This window comes from Pseudopodoces humilis, chromosome 7 (genome assembly GCF_049639895.1).
Source record: "Pseudopodoces humilis isolate 2021_Gansu_Grassland_sample_001 chromosome 7, ASM4963989v1, whole genome shotgun sequence".
Classification (NCBI taxonomy): domain Eukaryota; kingdom Metazoa; phylum Chordata; class Aves; order Passeriformes; family Paridae; genus Pseudopodoces; species Pseudopodoces humilis.
The window spans coordinates 61995392-62004700 of record NC_142206.1 but is presented as its reverse complement, the minus strand read 5'-3'; the positions used below and the strand labels follow the sequence as shown (position 1 = coordinate 62004700).

Here is a 9309-nt window from a genome sequence, read left to right as displayed (position 1 = left end):
GAAGACAGCTATCCCGAAAATCCCCATCCTGAGAAAATGTCTACAAAACTGTCATACTGAGGATGGTTTCTTCTTAAAATACAGGTAAACAAGGAACAAAAACCATTAGCTAAATTCATCAATAAACAGATTCAACAGTGGAAAGTCAGGGTAGAATGGAGAATCTGGATTTCCTTTTCCACCCAAATACCTGTTTGTTCTTTGAACTTCTGCTACTGAAATATCAGGGGGTCTTGTGGGATGTTTTTCAATGTACGGTTTTACCCACCTCTGTGGGACCCACCGCAAACCCAGGGGTGTTGATACACAAGCGTATCCTCTTCCCCATGTCACTAATTTGTAAGGACCTTCAATTTTTCCACTTTCAGGGTCTCTCATCAGCACTGGTGGATGTTCCTTGAGCTTGTGTTTGCCATGAGGGGAGAAATGCTTAACCACTGGGGGGTTTTGATCTTCCATAGAACAGTTTAAAAAATTGAGAGTGAACAGGGCTTTGCATAATCTTTCCTGTGGTGTTAACTTTACTTTGTTTTTTCCATTGATTTTTCAAAACTCTTTTGATGACTGGTGTGCTCTCTCTACTATTGCTTGACCTGTTGGAGAGTGGGGGATTCCTGTCTTGTGTCTCACTCCCCATTCCTGCAAAAAATTCCTTAAACACTTTGGAAATATATGCTGGTCCATTATCTGTTTTAATTTCTTTAGGGATTCCTAGTACAGAAAAAGCTTGCAACAGGTGCTTTGTGGCATGCACACACCTTTTTCTCCTGCATGGGCTGAGGCAAAAATTGCTCCCGAGAAGGTATCAATGGATACATGTACATATTTTTACCTGTCCAAATTCAGGGATGTGTGTTACATCAGTTTGCCATACTTTCACAGCTTTTCAGTCCCCTTGGATTGGCTCCAGCACCCAGGGATGGCAGAGCTGTGCGCTGACAGTGGGGACATGTGGCCACAATGGCTTTGGCTTGATCTTGTTTCAGGTTAAAATGTCGAAATCAAACCTGGTACATTCTGATGAAACATTTCATGGCTTAATTTTGCCTGGTGGAACAGGGCAGGGGAGTCTGGCCAGTCCAACAGGGGCAGCAGCCGGGGAATCACCTCTTCCATTCCCTTCTGCTATGAAACCAGGTAATTCCATGTGCGACCGGGTATGCATAACAAAATAGGGATGTTCTCGATGGGAAACTGCATAAATTAATTTTGAGAGCAATTCAAACAAAGTTCTGTTTTGAGATCTCCTTGAGGACTGCATTTTCTGCTCTGGAAACTACTCCTGCTACATAAGCTGAATCAGTGACCAAATTGAATGGTTCTGAAAACCTCTCAAATGCTCTAACCACTGCTGCTAACTCAGCAATTTGAGGGGATCCTTCTACATAATCAACATCTGTTTTCCCACTGCTGCGTCTGAGGATCCTTCCAGGTCATTACTGACCTTCGGGATGCTCCAGAAGCATCAGTAAAAACAGTCAAAGCTTCAAGGGGCTTCTGACTCCTCTTATCTTTTGGTACCAAATTAAATTTTGAATTAAACAATTTGTGTGCAGGGGCATGAACTGAAATCTGCCCAGTAAAATTCTCCAGAGCAATTTGCAGGGTCTCTTGATTCCTCAAGAGGTGCTCAAACATTTCCCTGGTCATCTTCACTGAGGAGGTTTCTTCCTCAGAGAGGCTTAGGGGCAAATGTATACATGAAAAATCAAAGCCAGGAAAGTTCTCTCATTCTCAGCCTGGCCTTTCCAACCAGCTGGGCCATCAATTCCTGTGGCCTTGTAATATTTTTGGACCGATGATGACTGAGAAAGACCCACTCAATGATTATCAAATGGTCTTTCTGGTCCTTGTCCCACTGAAAAATCAACCCCTGAAGGTGTGGCAATTTCCCCATTACAATAAATTTGAAAGGCAGCTCTGGATGGCATCTATGTGCCTGTCTCTTCTCCAATCATGCTCCTTACCTTCTCTAAAGCATCCCTGGCTTCTGGAGTCAGAGTCCTTGGAGCACTCAGCTCATCTCCCCCTTTCAATAAATTGAAAAGAGGGGCTAGGTCATCAGTGGCAATGCCTAGCCAAGGCCTAACCCAATTCAGTGTTCCACACAGAGAGTGCAAGTCGGCTAAGGTTTTGGGATTGCTGTTAAAAGCTAATTTTTGAGGAACAATTGTTTTTTGCAGTGATTTCCAGACCTAGGTATTTCCAAGGAGGCATCTTTTGTACTTTTTCTTCCTGAAGGGTGAGTCCTGCAGTTGTTAAAACTTCGATCACCCGGTCCAGTGTGGACTGGAGCAATTTTTCTTGGGGGGCACACACTAGCACATCATCCATATAATGCAGGATAATGGCTTCCCCCACCTCAGCTCGCACAGGGGATAACAAGGCAGCAACATACCATTGGCAAATCACAGGTGAATTTTTCATCCCTTGGGGGAGGGATTTCCAATGAAACCTTCTCAATTGGGGCTTCTCTGTTGGGGGAAGGAACAGAAAAAGCAAACCTGGGGCCACCGATGGGGTCTAGAGGAATTTTGAAAAAGCAATCTTTGTTGTCAATCCCAGCCAATTCCAATTTTTGAGGAAGCATGGCAGGAGACGGCATCCCTGGTTGAAGAGGTCCCATGTCTACCAATGACTTTGTTAATTTCTCTCAGATCATGAACTAATCTCCACTTGTCTTTCCCTGGCTTTTTAATGACAAACACAGGGGAGTTTCCAAGGGCTAAAAGTAGGTTCAATATTGCCTTGGGCCAATTGCTCATCTACTAACTCGTTTAGCGCCTTAATTTCTCTTTACTCAGCGGCCCACTGGGGTATCCAAATTGGGGAATCTGTGGTCCATTCTAGTTTTTGGGTCTGGCGCTTCTCAGTGGCCGCAATCAAAAATCCCGAGGTGTTTTCGGAATTTCAATGCGGACTCCCCATTGGGACATGACACTCTTCCCCACAGGGGAACCTGGAAATCAGTGACAATGGGGCGAATAGATGCTATTTGCCCATCAGGTCCTTTAATCTGAATGGGTTCCTTTGATATCTTGGCCAATTGGGCTCCCCCTATAACCTTGGATGTGGCTAACCATCGGTTGCAGTTCCCATTGTGGTGGCCATCTCCTTTCAGGGATGACAGTGACATCTGCTCCTGTGTCTATCATGCCTGTCATTCCCATGCCTTCACTACCTTTTTTCAAATGGCATGAGATGATGGGTTTGTTTTCTCCCACTGCTTGAGCCCAGTAGATCTGAGGTGCTACATCATCTACTGGGATCCCTGATGGAATGGGAATAGCTTGAGCAATTACCTGCCCTTGTGCCAGGTAGAATGGTGGGTTGATGCACCGTGCCAAAAGGATGAGTGCATCCAAGTCAGCTGAAAGAGTGACCGGAGAAATTTCAATCTCTGGGGGTGTGTTTTTTGTGTCCCCAATAACAAGAAACTTACAATTCAAGTCGGGGTCAGAGTTTTTCCCTCAGCGGGTCAACGGAAACAACCGTCCAGTGGCAAGACCTAAAAAATTGATCTTTCACAGTAAACAATTTGAGAGGTAATTTTGGCTTCCAAACCTAACATCCATTGGTGTTATTTCGGTGGCAGAAGTCAGACCTGTGAGAAACGTCACATTTAAGAGTGTTATCACATTCAATTTTTCCCTCCCCCTGCGACTTCTATTCTACTTGTGTCTCTGCGCGGAATAGACTCGCGCTGCGTATCTAGTTTTTTTGGTTCTGAGGACCCCCTCCCTTTTCCAAGTTTCTTTGCCCTTGCTTGTTAGGATATGGCACTTGGCAAAACTTTGCAAAATGTCCTGGCTGTCCACACCGATGACAGGTGAAACGCTCCCTTTCGGCTTTGCTGGTGATGGCAGAGTAGGTATAGTTGTGGCTGCAATCCTTTCCTGGGGTTCTTTGGGAATCCTCAGTCCTTGGCACTGAAGTGCTGATTACATCCGTACACATCTCGATCAAAGTTGTCAAGTCGTGGTGGATCTTTCGGCAGCACCCGAATCAGTGCTTTGCAGGCTTCATTCGCATTCACTCGAGCCATTTCCAACAGCAAGTCAGAGTGCAGGGTGGTATTCTGCACTTGTCTTTCAATCTGGACCTTTAATCTATTCACAAAATCTACAAATCTTTTCATCAGAACATTGTTTAACTTGAGCATAGGGAACAACAGATTCAGAAAGAGGAATATTGAAAAATGCTTTCTCTGCAGCCTTCTTTATTTTCTCTCTAACTCCTTTTGGCAAATTTTGGGCTTGGTCAATAGGTTCGCTCCAATCACCTTCACCACATAAATGATTCATGGTAATTATTTTAACCCCTTTCATCTAAAGCTTCAAAATCACTGCTCAGTAAATTCTCCCCAAAAGGGTTTTCAACAATCTTTTCCAAGCCCCTTCCCAGAGCAAATTTTCTCGTGGGGAAAGAAGGGGGAAAAACAAATCCTTCAAAACAGGGGGGACAAATTGGTTGGAGGAGAGGGTAGCCTTTAAAAGACTTTTAAAAATTGGCTTTCCTTTCCCAACTCTTTTGCTGCTTTGCATTAATCCATTTTCAATCGAAATGGCATTGGATTCCATTCTGGGAATGTTCCCTCCCCTCCCGTAAGTTACAGGTGCTGCAAAGAAGGCAGGCCTCTGTTTCCTGGTTTGTCCTCTTCACACCCCCTCCCCTCCTCCACACTGTGTGAGCAGGGGGGAGTGACCTGGGAGCCAGCAGCAGAGAGAGGGCAGGCGGGGATGCAGGGGGGAAGGAAGGGTCAGGGGCGGGGTACCTTGGAGGGAGAGACACCCCTGAGGGGTGGGGCGGAGGCAGAGGAGGGAGGGTCTGGAGGACCAGGAGGGGGGAGGTCCTGAGGGAGGAAAGGGTTGAGGGGGGGAGGGTGCAACAAAGGGATTGTGGGAAGAAGAAGCAACCTGGGGGTTGACCATGTGCTCGCCACCATTTTGAAGTTCCTGGGCCCTTTGTGTAACACTTGGGGGGAGGCTCACCATGTGGTCTCCTCCATTTTGTGTACCCAAAAGACCACCAGGAACAAAAGGAGAGGGATATTGAGGGTAAAGAGGGGTAGGAGAGGGAGCTGGGATGGGTTTTAGGGAAAGGTTTCCAACAGCTTGGCCAGAGCTCCTGGAACAGGGGTGCTGACAGGACTCCCCCAGCTTAGGGTAACAGGGTTGAGGTAAAGAAACAGGGTTATCAGGGTTAGGATTGGATAACCTTTTTTTTTCTTTTTCAATAAGGGTTAGTCTAACCAAAACAAACAAATGGATTACTTTCTCTGCTGAACTATCTCCAGCATTCAAAGATTTCAGTCAATTTTGTCCCCACTCTGTTCCAAAAGGAAACAGAAGTTACATCTGCAGGAGACACTTGAGGAAAATTTAAAAAAACCCAAATTACTAATTTTTTTCACTTTTTTTCTTAGAAAACGGTTTCTCTCCAATTTGCAAAATGCCAATCACTTGATTAAAAATCCCCCTTTGTGCTACAGACAATCTTGCACCCATCTCTGTGATCTCACCTGTCTGTCGCAGCTATTTCACCAACGGCTCCAACTGCTCTGCATCCAGAAGTTTCAACCTGGGATGGGACTCTTCTCTCACCCACTCCCTCTTCACCACTTCCCCCCTTTGGGGAATTCAGTCTTCTGAATGCTCCTGCCGTTGTCTCGCTCTCAAAAGCAGCCCCTCGGTGCACAGGGGTTCTTGCTTTTCTCCCCAACACGTCTTCCACTTAGAACAGCGAAGAGACGCTTCTGGGGTAGATGTCGTCCCAGCGGTGGTCAGAATCTCACCTTCCGTGGTTCTTCTGTCCCCTTTATTGAGGGACAGGCCAGCCTCACGTTCTGGGCGTCATCTGACTCGATCTTCTCGAGTGTGGCCTGGCTAGCTCAGTCGGTAGAGCATGGGACTCTTAATCCCAGGGTCGTGGGTTCGTGCCCCACGTTGGGCGCCATCTGACTCGATCTTCTCGAGTGTGGCCCGGCTAGCTCAGTGATGAGGTTTCTCTTCACTCGAGTTTCGAGCCAGCATATGTTTGTGGGGTTCACTGATTTTCTTCAAGAATCCAAGTCTATAGAGCGAGTAAAGAAATCAGGGGGGGACTCTCTCTCTGGTTTGCATTCCACAGTTTATTTCTGTGAAGGGGAATCCAAAGGATGAGAGACAAAGGATTTGGGGTCTGGGGGGTCTCTTTTAACAGGGTTTCTCGGAGGGAGGGGACATCAGAGAGAGAACCAATTATTTTTTCTCAGTTAGTACATCTTGCAAACTTTCTACAAATCAAGGTTACACACGCCAAGATAAAAAATAACAGACACTAACTTCTTCAAATGCCCACAAAGGTGTGGGAGTATTCTATACAGAGGGGCAGAGGAGAGAGAGAGGGGGGGCCTGGTTTCCTGGCAACACAGGGGGGAAAGAATGGGAAGGCAAGGTAAGCATACCCTCTCAGCTTCCATAGCTCAAGAGGCATTCTGGGACAGGAAAAAGTTACAAACTTCCGTGTTGGAAAGAAGAGTTCTCTTCTCCCAACCCCGTGCTTTCCTGGGCTAAAGAAACTTCAAGCAGCTGGAAATGCCAGCGGGGTCCTCTCTTTACTCTACCCGGCCTCTTGCCGTGGGGCTGAGGAGAGAAACTTCAGTAACCATGGTAACTTGACGCCAGGTAAACAGGAGAAAGAGAAGCTGGGGGGGGAATCACAACTGAAAGATGGGAAAAGATACATTTCAGGCTATCAACTACAACAGGTAACTGGGGAGAGCTGAACTTTAACTGGCGGCCTGAGAAAAACCAGGAATTTTGCCTTGTGGAAAGGACTCATTTGTTGAGATGTGCCAGGGAAAGAGATGTCAGGTTACCTGCAGGTGATAAAACAAATGGAACATGAATCCTGGGGTGCTCTGGCATGGATCTGCCACTCCCTGGGATTTTTAGGGAAGCCGGAGAGGTAAAATAGGGATATTGTCCCACCTGAGCAGAGAAGGATGGAAAAATTCAAATCCCTGAGTGTGTCAGGGCTCATTCCCTGTGTCCTGTCCCTCCATCCCTTGTCCCCAGTCCCTCTCCAGCTCTCCTGGAGCCCCTTCAGGCCCTGCAAGGGGCTCTGAGCTCTCCCTGGATCCTTCTCCTCTCCAGGTGAGCATTCCCAGCTCTCCCTGGATCCTTCTCCTCTCCAGGTGAGCATTCCCAGCTCTCCCTGGATCCTTCTCCTCTCCAGGTGAGCATTCCCAGCTCTCCCAGCCTGGCTCCAGAGCAGCTCCAGCCCTCTGAGCATCCGTGGCCTCCTCTGGACTCGCTCCAGCAGCTCCAATTTTCCACCCTGCTGGGTTTGAAGCGCCAATTGAGCTGATGAGGGGAGCAAATGAAGTGGAGAAGTGGACAAATATTGTGGTTAATCTGTTTGGGTGTTGCTGCCCTGTGTCCGTGGGTTTGTTTGCAGGGTGTCAGAGCAGTGTTTAATTCAGGAGGGAGCTGCTGGGGGAGGACTCTGGAGTTCCCTGAGTGGCTGCAGGGAATGCTGAACCTGAGGGGAGCAGTGAGGTTTGGATCCTGGGCGGGGTCAGGGAAGGACAAGGGCTGATCCTGCTCCAGCAGCGCCTCTGGAATGGCTGAATCCAGTTTTCTGTGGTGCTGACGAGCCTGTCTGCCTTCCAAAGGGAATTCTGTGTCCAAGCAGGGCCCTGTGCAGCTCTGGCTGCTGCAGCTGCTCCACCTCAGGTCCCTCTCACCGATCTGGAGCTCAGGCTCTGGCTGAGACCCTTGGCCCTGTGCCCAGGGAGGCTTTTGGGGATAAACCACAGCCTCCCTCCCAGTTTGGCCCCAGAGCCACTCCTGGTGCCAGGAGCCCCTCTGGATGCTGCTCTCCATCAGCCCCACTCCTTCCTCTAGCCACGAAGGAAAACCATTCTTTATTTAGGACTGGGGTTTTATTTTGCTTCAGAGACTTGGAAAGAGCTGAGCCAGAGATGCTCTCACAATTCTTCATCTCATGCTCTGCACTGGCTGAGGCCCTTGTTCTGCAGGCAGCTTTTAAAGGATCATCCCACCATTTTCTCCAGGTTTTCCATGAGTTTCCATTCCCCAGATGTGCTGGGCTGTGATTGCAGCTGCTGTGGACGAAGGGCAGCGTTGCCTGAAATAATAAATCTTTGTGAGGCAGAAGAGAGGAATAAAAGCTGTTTGTGTGCTCAGGTCCGTGCTCAGTGACCAGAGAAGGGTTGGGGTCCTTCATCACCTCGCTCAGGTCAGAAGAGTTTTCCCAGTTGTCCTCCCAGGCAGGCAGAAGGTGTTGTCTGCTGCCAGCTTGGAGCTGGAGGAGGGCAGGGATGGATGGGAGATTGGGAATTGGGAATTGCTGGCTGGGCTGGAATTGCCAGAGCAGCTGTGGCTGCCCCTGGATCCCTGGCAGTGCCCAAGGCCAGGCTGGACATTGGGGCTGGAGCAGCCTGGGACAGTGGGAGCTGTCCCTGCCATGGCAGGGGTGGGATGGGGGGGATTTAATGTCCCTTCCCACCCAAACCATTCCAGGACTCTGTGATTCCATGCAAGAAGAGGATTATGGATTCCTCAGAGAGATTTGTGTCCAATCTGATAAACACCAGAAGTGCTGCTGACAGGAGCAGCCTGCCCAGCAAAGGGAAGTGCCGACCAGGAGCTGGAAGCCAGGGCTGAGGTTCTCCTCCTGAGCTGTTTTATCCCAAGTTCCTGGTGTTGTTCTGCCATGTGAGGTCCTGGGGCTGGGTGTAATTTGCACACAAATCAGCAGGATCTGGAGCACCTCAGGCTGGAGATAAAGAAATACCTTTGATTAATGGGCATGGCTGAGGCTCAGCAGCTCAGGGCTCTGGGAGATGGCTCAGAAGGTATAAAATGAGATCCTTTTTGGGCTCTAAATTGATTTAGATTTGGTTTGTATTGGAAGGGACCTTAGAGCCCATCCAGTGCCACCTTCCACTATCCCAAGCTGCCCCAAGCCCTGCCCAGCCTGGTCTTGAAAAGTTTTTGGAAGTTTTCAGTGAGTCATGGACGTTACCAGCAGCATCCTTCCATCAGTGCAGGGCTGCAAAGGAACCTAAAAATGATCTGTCCCGATCCTTTGACACTGTAAAAAACAGGGAATGGCTCCCTGTCCTCCTGGAACAGCCCCAGCCTCACCAAATTCCTGCTGGGACTCACCACAGCCTCCCCTGAGTTTGCTTTCATTCCTTTTATACCTTTAAGAAAAGCTGTGGAAATAAACGGTAAATAAATACCTGGAGTTCCTTTGATCAGGAGGAACCAAGTCCGTGGATCCCCCGAATCACAGCGA

At 48.4% G+C, this 9309-nt stretch overlaps 1 non-coding gene across 1 annotated transcript; it reads left to right on the top strand.

Annotated features, from left to right (window-relative positions):
- Window positions 1–5879: 5879 nt before the first annotated feature.
- On the top strand, window positions 5880–5952 carry TRNAK-CUU (transfer RNA lysine (anticodon CUU)). The gene has a single exon. It is a non-coding gene; the product is annotated as a tRNA-Lys (tRNA).
- Window positions 5953–9309: the final 3357 nt, after the last annotated feature.